This window comes from Pogoniulus pusillus, chromosome Z (assembly GCF_015220805.1).
Source record: "Pogoniulus pusillus isolate bPogPus1 chromosome Z, bPogPus1.pri, whole genome shotgun sequence".
Taxonomy (NCBI): Eukaryota; Metazoa; Chordata; class Aves; order Piciformes; family Lybiidae; genus Pogoniulus; species Pogoniulus pusillus.
Window position 1 is genome coordinate 97236162 of NC_087309.1, and position 20597 is coordinate 97256758.

At 40.8% G+C, this 20597-nt stretch overlaps 1 protein-coding gene across 1 annotated transcript in view; it reads right to left on the reverse strand.

The window, feature by feature from the left end:
* The window catches only part of SRFBP1 (serum response factor binding protein 1), an 82983-nt gene that overhangs the window by 58004 nt on the left and 4382 nt on the right, over nt 1–20597 (reverse strand). The gene's annotated exons all lie outside the window — the stretch shown is intronic.

The following is a 20597-nucleotide window of genomic DNA, read 5'->3' on the forward strand; positions in this document are numbered from 1 at the left end:
TGAGACCACGGGTGCAAGCCATGCCTTGTTCCTGGTGGAGACCTTTCATGCCCAGAGAATGCTAGCAGGTTGAAATGAGAGTCTGATCCAGTAGTAGCAAATTGGTTTGAAGCAAGAGGCAAAAATAATTTACATGTGCCCAAAGGCATATAATAGCTTTTCTATTTTTATTGCATAAAGAATTTTGCTTCAAAGTCCCCTCAAATTTAAGGTGCTCTTCCGAATTAGAAAGGGGGAAAGCCATTAAAAACACACCAAAACCATCTGTGTGCACCTTAAATTATGCATCAACAAAATCCAAATCAAGAAATCCATCTTTTATAGTGAAATATATTTGATTATTCAAGGTCTCTCCAATACCTACAAGAAAAAACATGGAACCAAGTAAAGTTTCTTTCAGTTCTCACTGATTTTCTTTTCTTTCCTCATTTTAAGACACACCAAAATCACTAGTTTCATTTTACTGTTACTTGGCAGTCTTCTATCCAAGAAATTACTATGGCAACAGAGTAGTCTAAATGTTAAATTTTTGGTGCTATTTGGCAAGAGAGAGTTTTAAAATTCAAAACACCTGCAGTTGGATCACATACTAGCCAGAACTAACAATAGTACATAATCTTTTGAGTGAATAATCTAAGTGAAAAAATGTTTCTGGAACTTCATTACAAATATTTCTCTCTATTATCTGGAATGTCAGCTTGAAAGATCTAATGATTTTAAGATTCGTAGGAAAAGTTAGGAATGGCCAAATTTACTTTTTTTTTTTCTAAGAAGAATCACTACATTACAGTATATATTTTATGCATGTCAAAATATGTGAAAATAGCCAGTCTTAGGTTTATTACAGGTTCATATGTTTGCACATAAACACACACACACACACACATACATATATATAAAAGGAGGTAAATGCAGTATGAAGAATGTAAGTGCATCTATCTGCAGCATCAAGGTTCAGCTGTTGAATTCCAGGACAATTTTACACAAATGTTTATCCACAAAAGAAGAAAAACATCACATGTTCTAACCTTACCAAAAACAAAACAAGGTCCGTTTTCAGCCACATCAGTTTCCTGGACTGTTTGTCCTTACGGTTACACGAATGCTAGCTAGTTACTAGGCAAAAGAGCAGAGAGAGAACACTCGGGAGAATACACAGCTATCCCTGTATTTAACATAAAGATCGAATGCCATCATAGACAGTGCTAAGAAACACAGTTACTGTAGTTAGAGTCTATGACACACCAGCGTAGCACTAAGTCTCGCCTTTGTTACCTTCAGCTATGCATGCAAACAGGTTCAGGCAGAGTGGACTGAATTATACTGCAATATATATAACAAAATGTAGACAAATCCATGGAACATAAGGCAACGTTTTTTCTGCATTAAATTGTAGCTCCCTGCTCCCCAAACCAGACAGAAGCACCATCAGTAGCTGGAGACAATCACAAAACAGAACATCTGTAGTCTCTGAGGCTCCCATGCACTCACTCTGTTAGGCTCTCAAGGTGGGGCTGCTAAAAATTACTTGGAAATAACACACTGTCCCCTTGGGCAGGTTTCCACCTTTATCATGGGAAAAACAATATAACACACTCCTTGTGAGTTACGGTCAAAACCTTTCTCCACAGTCTGTTCGCGGTGCCTCTTTGTACTTTCTGAACTGAAGCACTGAAATATGACCATCTTTTTTTTCAATGCAGCACTATCTTTCCTCCTGCATGAAGAATGGTTGACATTTCCAGCATAATTTCTCCAAGTGGAAACCACAATGAGTACTCAGACTGCTAGCAAAGATCACTTTGATCTAAAGGTTTTGAAAAGCAATTCCAAGTATCTCAGACAGTTGGGAGAGAGTAAAGCTAGTTTAGAATTACTTGCCCATTGCCAAAGACAAAAAAAAAATAATGGATTTACTGCTTCAAGTTCGTTGTCTCGCTGTACAGAGTCAGGCTCTATGTAGTACTTTGGAAAGCATCTGAACTTTCAATTCTAAACTAGGATCCTGAGCTGGCTAGACCCATTTCCAAAACCTAAATAAACATCAGCAGTTGTAAATGTCCAGATAAGAAACAACTACGACAAACTACCTCAAAGATGCTACACTACATAAATCACCACATACGTCACCACATGGAAATAAAAACTACAAAGTCTTCCAAAACATAGGACTACCTGAAGGCAACTTCTAAATTAACTGATCATCTGGACAGGAGTTTGAAAACCCCAGCTAGCACTTTGCTAAAAATATTTCCACAGAATGTTGCAGGGGTATGTGATCAAGGAAGCAAACACAGCCAAGCTGAAATGAATGGGTTTCTATGTCTAGGACTTCTTAATTAAATCCAAGGTCTATCTAGAAGCCACATGTGAATCTTATGCTCATTTATGCTTAGGTTTCACAGGAAGACCATAACAGCAAAAGCTACAGTATTGACATATGAATTATCAAGATAAACACACACAAATAAATAATGAGAGTGGTGAGGGGGAGTTCCCTGTTTTTACTTCAAATGCTTAACTTTTTAAAAGCACTGCTTCAGTTGCAACATTATAAATCCACTCTACCAAAGAAAAGGAAAAGGCTGAGCTGCTTAATGGCTACTTCAGTATTTGTCAGTGATCCCAGTTGCTCCTTGAGGGGTCAGTCTCTGCAACTGCAAGACAGGGAGGGGGACCAGAAACCAGCCCACACAATCCACGAGGAAAGGCACCTGCTGTGCCACTTAAATGTGCACAAGTCTATGGAATCAGATGAGATCCACCCAAGGGCACCTAAGGAGCTGGCAGAAGTGCTCACCAAGCCACTCACCATTATCTGTCAACAGTCCTAGCTAATTGGGGAGAGGTTGTAATTGACTGGAGACCAGCAAATGTCTCACTTTTTGAATTAATTATACAACTAACAAACACTATCCAAACATGTAGAGCTGAACTGCTATCACAGAAACTGTGGCAAAACCTTTCACAAAGTCAGAAATGCAACAAAAGCATTTCCAGAATTAATATGGGGGAACTGTGTGATTGCTTTGTTTTGGGATTGTTAGTCTTGCTTTTTTTTTCTCTCCTTTAAAAAAAACCCTGTCATGTCCCCTCTTCCATTTCAAGGGAGATTGGCATCTTTCTGTAGAAAACACACATCTGTTAAAATAAGAGCCATTCCAGAAATTTTTAAGTTTACACTACTGTTCTGAGGATATTTAAGAAACATGACTCAGATTAACACATATTTTTGAAAGATTAAGCCTCTTTTACCTAAAAATGAGCCTGAGTACTGCTGTTGAGCACTTGCCACCCTTTCACTTACAACTCACAAACCACTGTATTAGTTTAACCACTATCAAGGAGCTAGAACTCTCTCTTCTGACTGATTGGTATCATACCAGCAAGCTCTGTATATGCATGGTAAATTCACACTGTCTGTCAAAGCCCCAGAACATAAACAATGAAACTGTTTGATAAAACTAAGAGATGCAAGACTTCCTGCTATGCAAGCCAGCAGGAGGTTCACTATATACCGACTTCTTTGCAACAGAACATAGAACTAAAGCATGTGAATAGATATCACTTCATCCTGCAAGAAAAGCAGCAGCAGGACTGGTTGGTAGCACAGGGGAAAGGACAAACCAGTGCATAATATTATTTTCCCTTATTCTGCCTCAGTCTTCTTGTCTCAGTCAAGGACTGTCAGTTACTTTAAGAAGTGCCCTTTAGAAGTTGTTTTAAAGAGGAGAATGGTAAAATAGTGAATGAACTCTGGCAAACATAGCAGTGTTTCCTTTATGTTCTTCTCTACCTTATCTATATTTATTTCCATGTAGCATTGGACTGTGGAACATTCATACAGAATCACAGAATAATTTGTGTTGGGAAGAGATATTTAGAGGTCATCCAGCTCAACTTGTGCCAGTTTGAGGCTGGGTGGTACCTTTCAGTACCACAAAGTTGAAGACTCCCAGGAGCCAGTTGTCCAGAAGGCATACCAGAAACTGTAATCTTTGTATTTCATACCTATAAACCTGCATTCCCTATAAAATCTAGCTGTAAAGTCAGCATTTTTCTTTTGCCACGTCCCTGTCCTCCTGGGGAGCATGAACAGGTTCTCATGCATAGAGGAGGAGGCCTGCTTGTTGATCTTGGTGATGTTGCCAGTTAGGCAGGTTAATTGGCCCTGGAGAGGCCAAGCTTCATTTTGTTCTGCATCACAAATGCTTTTGGTAGGGAGGTGACATTTAGAAGGCCTGTGGAATTAAGGCACTGTTGAGGGGATGGCTTTGGAAGGTTCTAGCCAAATGAGATTATTGTAAGCCCAGGTCACAGGACCGGACCAAGGCTGAATATGAATTTGTGTATTTTACATGCTTTGCTATACTCACCACTATGTAGAACTGTAACATTGTAGCTTCTACATTTCTTCCCCATATTTTCCAATAACCCTCCAATCCATTGTGTGTTTTCTTTTGACCCTTTTGGAGCAGTAAAGCAATCTGTATGCTCATTAAAATCACATCAACCCCACGCTATAATGAGACAAGACTTCTTCAACTGGATCAGGTTGCTCAGGGTCTTGTCTAACCTGAACTTAGAGCAATGAGGCTGATGATGGGTTTGGAGAGCATGTCATATAAATTGTGGCTGAGGTAAGAGGTATTGTTTTGTCTGGAGAGCAGGATAAGGGGTGATGTTATTGCTCTCTACAACTACAAGAAGGGAGGTGGTACTGAGGTTGGTATTGTTCTCTCCCAAGGAAACAGTGACAGGACAAAAGGAAGTGAGTTTAAGTTGTGCCAGGGAAGGTTTAGACCAGACATTAGGAGGAACTTTTTTACTGAGAGGTGAGGTATTGGAACAGGCTGCCCAGGGAGCTGGTGGAATTGCCATCCCTGAATGTGTTCAAGAAGGCAGATGTGGCACTTCAGGATAGGGTTTAGTGGACATGGTACTTGGTTATGGTTGGACTCAATGATTTTAATGGTCTTTCCTAGCTTTGGTGGTTCTATGAATGTTGCCAGAGATGGGGAATCTACCACCTGGGCAACATGCCCCAGTTTCCATTTCCCTCTTTACAGAACTGCTTCCTGATCTCTAAACTAAATTCCTTTTGTTTGTTTGTTTGTTTACAACGATTACCCCTTGTCCTGTCACAACAGACTCTGCTAAAAATTGTCCCTGTCTTTTTAAAAATTCTTCTATATACTGAAAGGCTGCAATTAGGTCTGGACTAGAGCTTATGGCTGAAAACCACCAACTTTTAGTCTTCATTCACAGGAGAGGTGTTAACAGCCCTTTGATAATTTTTGTGGCACTCTTCTGGACCTGCTCCAGCAGGTCCATGTACTTCTTGTGCTTACAACTCCAGAGCGAGAGACAGCACTCGAGCTAGGGTTTTACCAAGGGCAGAATTACCTCTTTTGACCCACTGGCTCTGCTTCTTTTGATGCAGTTCAGGATTATGGTTGGCTTTCTGGGCCGTGAGCACACATTGCCAGCTCACATCCAGCTTTTCATTCACGTGTGCTCCAAGTCCTTCTCTACAGGGATGCTTTCAATCTCTTAATTCCCCATCTTATACTGACACCAGGGAATGTCCCAACCCTGGTGCAGGACCTTGCATTTGTCCTTCTTGAAACTCATTAAGTTCAAAAAAATAAGCTAAAAAATTTTCCTTAAGTGTGCATTTTAAGCATCCTCACACCATTCTCCTGGCCAGACAGTCGTGTTTTTTTATGCTACACTTCACTCTGCCATTCGTGTACCATAAACAGACCTCTAATATGTTATGGCCACACTGTCGGCAGGTTACCTGTCATTCTGATTAGGATATTAAGCGTGCTATGTCATGAAGGAAAACATCAAGATTTCTTTATTAACTACAAGAAAGCTGACTGGTTCCAGCTGCAAGATCAGTCTCCTGTCCTAGATTACTATTTGGGTGTGGAAGGGAAATAGGGATGGTGCCAGCTGCATGCCAATTAACTCTGAAGAATACTTGCAGCCTCTCTTTCTTGCAGTGGCAGAACTGGTCCCACATCATTCATGCATTCACATGTTTGGAAAATATCTACTGAAAGCAGTTATTTGCATCCAGAAAGGTAGCACAGTTCATGATGGGGTTTAAAAGCAAGCAGACAACCAGCACATGTGCTGACTCAAAGTGCAAGATGCAAACTCTGAAGACTGCCAGCCAAGCTGATTCTTCTAAGTGTAGTTTTAATAACTTACTTTTAAGTTCTTTAAGCATTACATTAATTTGTGTAACTACTTTTACATAACACTGATGTTAAATTACATTAGTTACATCCTCAGAAAACAAAGGAAAACACATCCTATACTACATTTAAAACATATTGTGTCCATACCACCTTAAGAGACTCACTTTCTCAACTTTGTTTCAAAACTTAATTTAAAAAATTTTCTGCTCCGCATTTGCAAAGAGTCAATGACGAAGTCCTGAGAGCCAATACATCCCAATTTCCCTCAGCTATCCTGAGAGTAGAACATTAACACTGGGTATTCTGGAATTAATTTTGTTAACCTTGTTTCTGAAGAAATTACATGTGTCAGCATGTTGTTTTTCTGGCAGTATACATCCCCAGGAACTTAAAAGGTTATTTAGCAGAAACCAAGTTTGACAAGTCAGCACAGGCCAGAGTTTCTTCACACTTGGTGAAAACTGGTAGCCAAGCAAGAGATAAGGACTAAAATTAGTATGTTCAGCACAGAAGAAATGCACAAGCAAGAATTAAAATATTTTCCATTCTGGTTCTCAGTTGGTACAGGTATACTCATTTTCCATCAGGTCTGACTGAAGCAGTCATAGAATCATAGAATCAAGCAGGTTGGAAGAGACCTCCAAGATCATCCAATCCAACCTATCTCTCAGCCCTAACCAGTCAACTAGACTATGGCACCAAGTGCCTCAGCCAGGCTTTTCTTGAACACCTCCAGCAACAGTGACTCCACCACCTCCCTGGCAGGCCATTCCGATGGCAAATCACTCTCTCTGTGAAGAACTTCCTCCTAATATCCAGCTTATACTGCCCCTGGCACAACTTGAGACTGTGCCACCTTGTTCTGTAGCTGGTTGTCTGGCAGAAGAGACCGACCCCCACCTGGATACAGCCTCCCTTCAGGTAGTTGTATACAGTAATGAGGTCATCTCTGAGCCTCCTCTTTTCCAGGCTAAACAACCCCAGCTCCCCCAGCCTCGACTCACAGGGCTTGTGTTCCAGGCCTCTCGTCAGCTTCGTTGCCCTTCTCTGGACATGTTCCAGTATCTCTTGAATTGAGGAGCCCAGAACTGGACACAGTACTCAAAGTGTGGCCTGACCAGTGCTGAGTACAGGGGAAGAATAAGCTCCCTTGTCCTACTTGCCACACTGTTCCTGATACAAGCCAGGATGCCACTGGCTCTCCTGGACACCTGGGCACACTGCTGGTTCAAGTTCAGCCAGCTGTCAACCAGTACCCCCAGGTCCCTTTCTGTCTGGCTGCTCTCCAGCCACTCTGTCCCCAGCCTGTAGTGCTGCTTGGGGTTGTTGTGGCCGAAGTGTAGAACCCTGCACTTGGCTTTGTTAAATTTCATCTCTGCCCACCTATCCAGCCTGTCAAGGCCCCTCTGCAGGCCTCTCCTACCCTCCAACAGAACGTTTGTCACATCTCCTGATCAGCCAAGCAGGTGTGAACCACAGGCCATACCTACAGTTACTGATAAGGGCTCAAAGAGAGCAGCTCCAAAGACAACACATTAAAAAAAAATGTAGAGACAGAATAATAACCGAGAATGCTGATATGAGGTTTTAAAGAATAATAGACTCAAATCTGTGAAGATGCCAGGCATCATTGGTTCTGCAACCTGAACACACAATATATTCTACATGTACCAAATCCTTTAGACTGATGTTCTTAATCTGGTGACTGAAATGTTGAGGCAAATTAGAACACTGACAGATTGCTGAAATGGTAAGAAGGAGGAAATGTTCTTCTGTGCAAGATAGTTTGTGTACAAAGAGGCATTTTTACAGCTACTTCATTTACCTTCAGCTTGTAACAGCCTAACCTCCAAAGAAGCCAGGGAAAGGATGGGAAACCTGTGCAGCACTATATCAACATAATATTTGCCAAATATTCGTATGTTACTATTACCAGAAATGCATTATTCTTGTGAACCTGTCATTCAGCACAGGCATTCATTTTGTACCAAGACTCATCCATGTCACAATTTCTATTTCAGTGTCACTACATAGTTATTATGCAGGCATAAAGGAATTATAAACAAAAAATGGTTTCACAGTCATTAAACAAAACTTGACATAGGCCGAGGAGCAACCAAGTTCAATAAGCACTTATTTAATAATTTATCTATTTTTCTGTGAATCTGAAGAATAAAAAAGAACAATTTTTTTTAATTTTATCCATAAAGTATATGTATAACCTATTTTTGTAAAAACTGAGAATAATAGTAACTGATTTTACTTTTATAGGAAGTAATCTTTTTTGTTGCAAAGTCTAAACTACTTTTCTTCAAACATCTCCTCAGTAAAGTTCACTCCTGTCCACACATCTAAGAAGAGCAGCAGGAAAACAAAAGGCAGGAAGGATCTTCAGGTATGTGAAAAATCTCATCAAAAAAGGGGAAGACCTCAACTATCAACTCCTGTCGCTAAACTCAATACTAACTTAAATTCGTTTTTGGAGAAAACCCCACACCAAGTTAAACCTTGTACAATGAAAGCTAAGTTTGTGAGTCTCACCAGTACTGCTGCATTTTGGAGGAATACCATAAACTCTCCTCAGATGAAAGAATTTCCACTGCACAAATATAGTTTAATGAAAAATGTTCTCTGGTCTCTAACTCACAAGAGTACCTACTTTCTTGCCTGATGCTCAAATATGATACTTCTTGAGCTTAGGCAGGAATAAAAAATTAATTGGAATTACAATACGATAACAAAAAACATCATGCAGGAGATAAATAAAGAGAGATATGTCATGGAATGAAGGCTGTGATAAGCAGCAGCAGATTTAAACTCAACCTATTATTCAAAACCATCCTGCCTCATGCCTGTTTTAAAATGGAAGTGCTGGCTGGAGCAAAGTATTATGGGGCTTGAAGTTCAGACTGTAACACCAGAGTCTTCTGGTTCTGTTTGCTGCTTCTGGGTTCTGTATTCTGGTTGTTGGCTCTCTTTCACTGGGATGGCAGCTGGACAGGAAGACACGTGATGGTAGCTCCCTGCCTTGGAATTTTAGTACACTGGCTTCTGCTTGCTGCTGCTTTTCTGTATTTTGCTGCACTTTTTCTGCAAATAGGCTAAGGCAATTGTGTATCATGTTACTTTATCTATATGAAACTCCTTTTATCTTATCCCAACTCTTTATCTCAGCTTACAGGCTTTTTTGTGTGTGTTTCTTTCCCTCACTCTGTTGTGGGAAAAGGCTGTGCTAAACTAGCACAAAGGCATATAAAGGGAGCAAAGAATGATGTCTGGCCCAACAGAATGACCAAACAGAAGTTAAAATAAGTAAATGTGGTTCAGGGAGGAAAAAAAAAACCCCATAGGTATTCTCTTCCTATTCCTGGAAAGAATAAAAAAAAAAAAAAAAAAAAAAGACAGAGAGAAAAAAAGCTGTGACCAGAAACACGTAATAAGAATTTGACATTCATGATTTCAAAGGAAGAAATCCTTTATTAAAAAAAAAAAAAAAACATGAGAGAGGACATGAGGGGAAGAATAGACATGTATGTAGTTTTTCACTTTCAAAACACTTGCTGCTTTTGCATACCTTCTTAGAAAAACTATCTTCTTTTTGTATGAAAAATGTTAATAGAATCACATTTCTTGTGATGTACAATAAAGTTTACCTAAGGACTTTTCCAATGCCTTATGCTGCCCAAGGCCATCTATCACAACATATATACAAAATACAGTTCTCTGTTCAGACATAGGATATCAGAGTGACTGACAAAAGCCATGGCCTTAGAGACTACACTGACATCAGGGAAATCCAGACTTGGATGACAGATTTTTCAGATTTACTCAAACAGAATTCAGCCTGTGTCATCTGAAAGAGGTAAACTTCTGTTAGCTTGAAACATGTTTCACTATTACTGGTTGGCCAGACCTGAAACAATATTGCTCTTCCATACCCTTGGTGAATTAATAAAATTATTAGCTAAGATAATTATGCACTGTGATTATGGTATCTTATTGGTGATTATGGTATCTCTTTATCTCAACCCTGAGTTTTTATGTGTTATTTTTCCGCTGTCTTTTGTGTTGGGAGAGCAGGCAGCTTAGCCCTTGCATTAACCTGCTACATTCCACTAAGCTGATTTCTGCTACCACATCTCTATGGCCTACCTATTTTTGTGGGAACTCTCTCTCATGCGAGAGTTACAGATTATGCTGAAAAATAACCTTAGAAAGATATTTCAATGCCACTACCATATAACTCACTTCTCAGTCTTTTTGGAAATGACAGGAAGAATTCTTTCTAATGGGAATGTACCTTGCTACAACAGTTAAGCATTCTTTATTCTGAGAACAGCTTAAAAAAAATCAATTTCACAATGAGAATTTATCATAAATACAAACACATGGGAAAGTCAGTGTTTTAAAGAAACACAAACTCTAATCATCTGCATTCTTCCAATAAGTTTATGACACAAAACAGAAATTGAGAAAAAGGATAAGTATCAAAAGTATAAGGAATAAAGAACTTAAAATATCTCTGACACACACCGCTCTTGTTTAAAAACAATACCTTCAACCAATCCGTTTTCAGACAGGCACCTGGCAAGACACTAGATACACAAGAGTTTGATACTGATCCTAGTATCAGTTGCTAACAAGGCAGCATCTGAAGGCTCCTGCAAAATTATCTCTGTTATAATAGACTAAGTGCTCACATTACCCACTTGGTTTAGGTATGGCATGTTTATTCTTCAGCCATTAAGAACTTCTCCACACAAAGTTCTCGTTCTCCCGCTGATTCCCTTCTCTGGAAGCTTGCAACTTCCTTCTTCTGTCTTCATCTTTTTCATACCAAACACACATTTGCCCTCCATATGAGCTTTTTATTCTGCTCATTTTAATTCCTCCTGCCCAAGAGCTCACCTGTTATTTTTGACTGCTGCAGTATTTAAAGAATAACCACCTCTCTCTTCCATCATTTTAAACTGGTCAGCAAGCCAAACAATCACCTTAACTGCCCTTCTGCTTTCTATCATCTGGAATTCCTATTTATCATGCAACCAAGTGTAATTTATGCTCTCTTGCTCCTATGCTACTCATTTCCTCTGCAGCCATCTCCTAGTGTTTTTTGCCTCTGGATGAAATCTCTTATTCATTCCTTTGAACCAGTTGCATGAGAGGCTGGTAAGAAGTGTTTTGAATAGCAGCTATCTCTTACTCATCCCTTCCAGCATCAGCGTATCAGATTTTTCGAATGCACTCTCATACAACAGCGAAGAGAGCTTAACAGAAACATTTAGGCTGGAAAAAACCCTTAAAATCATCAAGTCCAACTGTTAATCTGTCACTGCCAAATTCACCAGTAAACCATCAAGCAACACACCTACACATCTTTTAAATAGCTGCCAGAATATTTACTCCAACACTTCCTTAAGCTGCATGTTACAATTTTTGACAACCCTTTCAGTTAAGATTTTTTTCTAATATCCAATTTAAACCTGCCCTGGTGCAAAAAAAGGCCATTTTCTCTTGACCTATTGCTTGGTACTTCAGAGAAGAGACTGGCACCTAGCTACAAGCCTACTTTCCAGTTTCATAGGGCAACACGCCCTCAACTCAGCCTCCTTTTCTCCACACTAAACAATCCCAGTTACCACAGCTGCTCCTCAGATTATTTGTACACTAGCCCCCTTTCCACCTGCACTGTCCTTCCTTAGGTACACTCTAGCACCTTTACGTCTTTCTTGCAATAAGTGGCACAAAATAGAGCACAGTACTTAAGGTGCAGCCTCACCAGTGCTGAGCAGAGGGGCATTATCACTTCTCTACTTCTGATGGGCACATGGCTTCTGACACAGGCCAGGATGTCATCAGCCTTCTTGGCCTCCTGAATGCATTGCGGGCTCACGTTCAGATGGCTGCTTATCAACACCCCCAAGCCCTTTTCTGCCAGGACATTTTCCAGCCACTCCTCACCAACCTGTAGCACTGCATGGTGCAGTTGTGATCCAAGAGCAGGACTGTTGAATCTCATAAAAATGGCTCAGCCTATCGATCCAGCCTGTCCAGGCCCCTCCAGTATATCAACACACCCTCTCAGCTTGGTGTGGTCTGCAAACTCACTTGAGGCTGCATTTGATTCTCCTTGCCCAGATGACTGAGAAACATTGAAGAGAACTGGTCCCAAAACTGAAGCCCTGGGGAACACCACTTGTGACCGACTGGAGGTCAAGTAGGTTTAACTCCATTCACCATCACTCTTTGGGTCCAGAAATCCAGCCAGTACAGTACAGGAAGAGTATGCCAGTCCAAGCCTGGAGTAGTCAAGAACTCTCTACAAGAATGCAGTGGGAAACAGTGTCAGAGGCTTTACTAAAGTCCAGATAAACAGCATCCACAGCCTTTAACTCACCCACTAAGTGGGTCACCTTGTCATAGAAGGAGGTAAGTTAGTCAACCAGGACCTGCCTTTCACAATCCTCTGCTGACTGGGCTTGTACATGTCTGTCCTGTACATGCTATGTGATGGCCCTCAAGATCATTTTCTCCATGACCTCCGCTGCCACCAAGGTAGAACTACAGGCCTGCAGTTCCACAGATCCTCCTTTCAGCCCTTCCTGCAGACGAGCAGTTAGCAAGAACAGCTGATAAATGATGGGAAGTGGTTTGGCAAGCACTTGGCCAGCTTTCTCAATAGGCTTGAGTGGATCCCAAAGTTATTGCTGATTCTGAGCATAACAAAGATGGCCTGCTATCACGGAAATAATTTTGATATGTCATTACCTGCTACATCTTAACGGCTACAAATTTATCAGAAAACGTTTCCATAACCACTCAGGAATTCAGATATTCATATTCAGCATTTACCTGTAGCTCTGTGTTTGAAGATTTTTATTTGAAATGGGCTTGCTCATTGTTACAGTTATTTGGGAACTGAGTTAAGCCAACTGGTATGACAGTTCTAATCTAAAATATCTTTCAAACAAAGATCTATTTCAGATCCACTGCTTATATTTGTACCTTACCTTAATACACAGTATCTTCTAAGGGAAAGACAAGTCCAACATTTGGCTCATTATAGAATAGAAACAAAAAGCCCCTCACATTCTACTTTTGAGCTCTAAGCTCCTGCTCCTAGGCAGGGTAAAAAAATTTTGAGATTGAACATCAGTTTCAAAGACCTTACAATCTAACATCTCACCCTACCAAGATGAGCTATAATAATATCTTAAATTGACAGCTGTCTAATTCAGTTTCTGAAACTCACTTCACATTCAGTCTTTACCTGACAGATAAAAATAATTTTTTAAAAAATCTACAAACATGCAATAAACTACCTTTCAATACAACTGAATGAATCCAATCAGATCTCTAGACAGTACGTTCAAATTTAAATGTGTGAATTAGAACCCAGAGGCTCATACTTGGTCTCAGGCAGGAAGATCTCATTATCAAGCTGTCTGGTAATTTATTTCAATGGAATTTATCTGAAAGCCACTACACAAATAATGTGCTGAGCTCAATTTTCATATGTTTACTCAAAAATTATAGAATAGAAAATACATCAGAATAAAAATCAAGATATATTAGTGTTCTAAAAAAAAAGGCTAAATAATTTACATTCTGAGTAGTTGGTTTGGAATACACATATACACGCATATATGTCTGGTATTACACAGAATCATAGAATCAACCAGGTTGGAAGAGACCTCCAAGATCATCCAGTCCAACCTAGCACCCAGCCCTATCCACTCAACTAGACCATGGCACTAAGTGCCCCATCCAGTCTTTTCTTGAAGACCCCCAGGGATGGTGCCTTCACCACCTCCCTGGGCAGCCCATTCCAATGCCAGTCACTCTCTCTGTGAAGAACTTCTTCCTAATATCCAGGCTATACCTACCCTGGCACAACTTGAGACTGTGTCCCCTTGTTCTATTGCTGGTTGCCTGGGAGAAGAGGCCACCCCCCACCTGGCTACAATGCCCCTTCAGGTAGTTGTAGACAGTAATAAGATCACTCCTGAGCCTCCTCTTCTCCAGGCTAAACAGGCCCAGCTCCCTCAACCTCTCCTCATAGGATTTGTGCTCCAGGCCCCTCACCAGCTTTGTTGCCCTTCTCTGGACATGTTCCAGCACCTCAACATCTTTCTTGAATTGAGGGGCCCAGAACTGGACACAGTACTCAAGGTGTGGCCTGACCAGTGCTGAGTACAGGGGAAATAACCATGTATCATTGTGACCAGTCTTTCCAATGGAAATGGTAACTTTTTTCATATAGAATTAGTATGAAAATTTAAAATGCACTTGTACAATTAAAGAACAACCAGTAGAATTAATGAATTTAGTGGGTGGTGAATTCTGTGCTGAAAATCCTGAAGTTTGTTTTGTTTTTTTCTCTTAATGTTCCTCGCTACTGGCCACCACCACATCATAAGACAAACAGAAAACAACTTTATCATTGCCATACCAGCCAGCAATTTGCAACAAATTCACAAGTGTTTACTGTCCTTCTAGAAACCCTCCATGTCACCAAATCCTCAAGTTCTATTGGGAAAAAAATTCAACACCACCCCTTCTCTCCACACCCATTTCATTCTGGCTTCCCTCTTCATTTGACAACAGGGTTCAGGCCCAACAATGCAAAGGTTGCAAAAAAAGATGTCTGAAATGATGGCAGTAAGCAATTAAGCATACTCACCATAAGAGAACCACTTTTTGTAGTATTTTATGCATGCCAATACACTCATAAATTACAATGGACAGAAGACTATACTGTGTACTGCAAGTACCTCCCAGTTCCATTAAAAAGAGTTGCAAAGTTTCCCATGACCATGTTTGCATGTTTTTTTCATTACTGTATACAACCACACTGAGAAACCACAGATGTTTTGGTTTAGAGAGCATCTTACTAGTCTACGTGGCCTACCACACACACTTTATATAAACCACTTTAGCTAGGAAGAGTTTTTATTTCTGTACTGAAGTACAGCAGTTTGATAACAATATACAGTATACAATATTGTCAGAAGCAAAAAAAACACATAGTTTGTCATGTTTAATTGGTTCACTAATCTGTTGAAAAAAAAATCTGTGTGAATAGCAGATCAGAATTTGCTGTTAATAGTGATATAACTGATGATGTGGCAACTCTAGAAACAGCTGGTGGAGTGGTTCCTAGGGATTAAAAAAAAAGAAAAAAGCCACAATTCCTCAGAATTATATCTCACAGAGTATAAGTTTGGAAATTTCATAATCTTACAAAAGACCTTTTCCTTAGGACATTTACATGGTCGGTAAAAGAATGTCAGCAATTTAACACTTGAACTGTTCTAAGCAGAATCCAAGTCTAGTCCAGCACAATTTTCTTCGTCAAGGAACTGTTGTGCTTAGAATTATTTATTAGTAACACAAGTTACGCAAGAATTTTTACATGCATTTCCATAGAGCTAAAATGACTCCTGCCAAGTATTCCAGAGCTTAAGAAGAAAGTCTTATTTGCATTCTGACTTTGCACAGACTTAAAATTTACAGAAAAAGGTGTCATTTTTCAGTATACTGAGAAATAAACTGATGGAAAAGATTAGCTATTTGGTTTTGAATTGTGCAGAATTTTCCTCAGTTCTCACAATTTATTCCAAGACATTAGATCAAATTCAGTGCTATGTAAGAGACTGTATGACCAGCTTTATGGAAGGACTTAAGAGTTGTGCAAACTAGGGATACGCAGGTCTTGGCAGTGTCAGAATTCAGCCACAGTTTCAATTTAAACCACAGAGTATCCTCAGACACTTACATTCTTTCAGAAGTATTTAAGTGCTAATTACTTTTCCTTAAGAATAACTTTGAAGTGGTCACAAATGAACCTAAAGCTAACTTAAGTTGCCCAAGAGATGGAATCTCTCTGATAGAGCATTACCACAACAACAGACAGCTCAGAACAGTACTAGAAGTGGTGCCCACCACCTAAGGAAGTCTGGATAATGGGGCATTTACAATAAGCAAAAAAAGCCTGTAATTACAGACTTTCATCAGTGTGAGTCTAGACAAATGCTTCCACTTCAAAAGAGTGGCTTGGCCAGCATGCTGGATAGATGCTGGAACAAATAAGGTTTATAAGCCAGAGATGAAACGGTAAAAGGGAATCCATCTGTAGACCAGCAAGAATAATTTCCTCAGGGATAGAGACTCGAGTTCCAGTATTTCCTTTAAAGAAGTTCATGTATTTTATGTTAATTGTTGGATAAGCTGCCTTTGGAGCACTGCCAAGGACTTTTCCTACGGAAATGCTCCCACTGGTGAAATACAAGACCAGGCTTCCCTCTCCCCATAAAATCTCCCATCCTTGCCGGACAGTAGCCTAGCATCAATATTTGTTAGTATTTGTGGTTAGTGCACTCTGCTGGTCATTAAGATTACAGGATTCATCTCAGGCTGAGGGAACTTATACACTAGCTTTCTCAACTACTGGGAAGTTTTCTAATGATTAAGTCATTAAACAAAAAATGCAGTATTTTTCGTATCAGACAGAGGCAAGCTTTGAAAGAAGGCATGATGCTTTGAATTATGAGCATTAAAGACATCACACAGCTCAGGTCAATAACAGGTAATTGGCAACATAAGTCATAACCTCATGTCTTGCCTTCACCTCACCTTTAGGCAGCTATAAAGTGATCACACAGGAATATAAATTATCTTAAAGGAATTCCTAAATTCTCACATAGCCCAGGGGATAGTACATGAAACCTGGAGACTAGCTACTTTATTTCAAAAAGAAGTCTGCGTCACTGTACTGGTTGCCCAAACTGCTTTAAACATCATAATGCCTGCGGCACTTAGTCACTGTTGTTTTTAAAGTTTATATCAACAATTCCTTTTTATCACTGTTTAAGAAGGTCCAGAATGCATTTAAAAATGTCACATCTTGCTAATGTTGCAACTACTCTCCAACTAACTCATTGTGTAACATTAGCAAGATCAGACAAATTCAAGGGCTCCTTAGACTTCTACTTTCAACAGTGTAGTTCTCCAGCCCTCACAGCCTTGATAGAATTTAATTTCCATACCGTAATTACCAGGCAATACAACTGCACAATTTATCTCTGAACACTGTTCACAAATCTTATGCTTATTGTGCAGAAAGGCTACTGCCTGAATATAAATACTTAGGTGAGATGCAGAATAGCGCAAGACTACCAGCCCCATAAGCTAACTGAACAACTCATTACGACAGAATTGGGACAGTCCATCTCCACTCTTCCACATGCCTCCCACTCTCCGTGTTCTGCTGCTCTTACTCCCTCTGTTGGATGCTGAGAGAGCTGGCAGATGAGCTGGCCAAACTCCTCTCTATCACGAGTCGTGGCTCACCACAAAGGTCCTCGAAGACTGGAAGCTGGCCAGTGATGCCCATCCACAAGAAGGGCCAGAAGGAGAAACTGGGAAATTACTGACCTGTCAGCCCAACCTTAGTGCCAGGCAAGGTCATGGAACAGGTCACCTTCAGTACAATCACACAGCATCTACAGGACGGCTAAGGGATCAGGCCCAGCCAGCATGGACTTAGGAAGGGCAGGTCCTGCCTGACCAACCTGATCTTCTTTTACAATCAGGTAACTCACCTGGTGAAAGTGAGGAAAGCTGTGGATGTAGTCTACCTGGACCTCAGCAAAGTCTTTCACACCATCTGACATAACAAGCTCTTGGCAAAGCAGGCAGCTCGTGGCTTGGATGGATTCACTCTGAAATGGGTCAAGAACTGGCTGGAGGGCCGGGCCCAGAGAGTGGTGGTGAATGGTGCCACATCCAGTTGGCAGCCAGTCACTAGTGGTGTGCCCCAGGGATCAGTGCTGGTCCCAGTCCTGTTCAACATCTTTACTGATCATCTGGACGAGGGGATTGAGTCCATCATCAGTAAGTTTGCAGATGACATCAAGAAAGGAGCAGGTTTTGATCTGTTGGAGGGTAGAAGGGCTCTGCAGAGGGACCTTGGCAAGATGGATGGATGGACAGAGGCCAATGGGATGAGATTTAACATGGCCAAATGCAGAGTTCTACACTTCGGCCACAACAACTCCAAGCAGCACTACAGGCTGGGGACAGAGTGGCTGGAGAGGGACCTGGGGGTACTGGCTGACAGCCAACTGAACATGAGTCAGCAGTGTGCCCAGGTGGGCAGGAGAGCCAATGGCATCCTGGCCCGTATCAGGAACAGTGTGGCCAGTAGGACAAGGGAGGTTACTCCTCCCCTGTACTCAGCATTGATCAGGCCACACCTTGGGTATTGCATCCAGTTCTGGGCCCCTCAATTCAAAAGAAATTCTGAGGTGCTTCAACATGTCCAGATAAGGGTGATGAAGCTGGTGAGGGGCCTGGAGCACAGCCCTATGAGAAGAGGCTGGGGGAGCTGGGGTTGTTTAGCCTTGAAAAGTGGAGGCTCAGGGGAGACCTAATTGCTGCCTAAAACCACCTGAAGGGAGGCTGTATCTGGGTGGCGGTTGGCCTCTTCTGCCAAGCAACCAGTAACAGAACAAGGGGACACAGTCTCAAGCTGTGCCAGGGGACATACAGGCTGGATACTAGGAGGAAGTTCTTCACAGAGAGAGTGATTTGCCATTGGAATGGGCTGCCCAGGGAGGTGGTGGAATCACCATTCCTGGAACTGTTCAAGAAAAGACTGGATGAGGCACTTAAGTGCCATAGTCTGGTTGACTGGAAAGGGCTGGGTGCTAGGTTGATTCTATGATTCTATCTTAAACCAGTAGTAGAGTACCCTAGTAAAAAAATTGTGCTGCTCACAGAAAAGGCTGGCAGAATCACATGGCAGGAATGGGTGAGGTGCAAGGAGCAAGAGAAGCCTCAGCTTCACAAGCAATGAGCCCAGCTGCCCCTGGAAACGTGGAGAACCTTTCAGGAACATGTGTGTCCAAGACACCACACTCTGAACAGGAAAGCAATTCTTAAAAGCCTGTGCTAGTTTGAAGCAGGGTAGAATGTTTTGGTGAGAAAAAGTAGATAATTGGATGTGAAAGGAAAACAATGGTGATGTCAACTCCCTTCACAGTCTCGCTGAGAGGTATGGGAACAAGAAGGGTAAACACTAGATAACACTCTTGCCATTTTTGTCTTCATTTTCTGGCTGGGCTCTAGCTGAGCTACATCTCCCTAACCTCATCTGCCACTAATCTTGCTTCTTAACCTCTTGGCTGAACCTCCATTCTTCCTTAGGACTGGGGTAAGGTTGAGAGGGGCAGGGGGAAGGTGCAGGGGTGGTTGAGAGCCCCTCCTGGGGACTCAGGTTTCTGGGAGGGGAGTTGTGCTTCTGTATTATTTTTACCTTGTATACTTTTGTATATTTCTGTATATATTGTAAATATCTGCTTGTATATTGTGCTAGCTGTAAATAAATAGCTTCATTTATATTCCCAGAACCGGCTGAGTCTAGTCTGGGTACCTTCTACAGTGTGGGGGGGTGGGGAACATACAAACCACCACAAAGCCTCACATACAAGACCTTTCTATGTCAAAACCTGTTCCAGTTTCTACATTTGAAAACATAATAGAAAAAGTTGTTAACAGACAAAATCTTGAATTGCATGTCTAAATTGTCATGTCAATGAAAATACAGAAAAGGTGTATGATATCTGAGCCATGCGACAATTACAATGCTGACACAGGATGAAAATAAGGAAAATCTTAAGTAACACCAAGTAAACACTATGGTGAAATCTTAAATTCACTTTATACAAAATGTTCTCCTGCAAAAATGATGATCTTTAAGTTAGTTTTATTTCTGGTCAAGTTAAAAGTGCCATTTATGCAAGCACACTGGAATTTGTATCAATAACTGTATACTCGCCTCTACACATGGCAGTTGATGATAATGTGCTGCCATCTAGCAAACGTTTCCAGAAGAATTTAACTTTGAAAGCTATTCTGGGAAAAAAATACCTGAAAATTCTTCAGAAGTTACTTAAAATAGGAAACATGCAAAAGATGGTGATTGTTTTTTAAAGAAAGATTCCTCAGTCTGCATGCTTACAAAATTAAACATGAGATGATAATACAATCAGGCTTAATACAGACAAACACTGCAAAAGAGTGATCATATGCAGTTGATAAATAATTGCATAACTGGACTTTTTGCTTCTGTAACTTATGTGTTCCCTTGAATAAAATAATGTGGCGAGTTGGAAATGGTAAAAAATAGTGCATTTCTCTCTTATTTCTCAAAAACTTCACTGTTCCACTTCATTCTAAATTTCTGCAGTCCTACTTGCTTCATACCTCTACTTCTTCCTCAGGCACAGAAAAGAACGCAACAATCTCATATAGGATTAGGATGTTGGATCTGTAAAAAACAGTTGCATTTTTTAACTCTTTTTAATCTTAATTTCTCAGTCA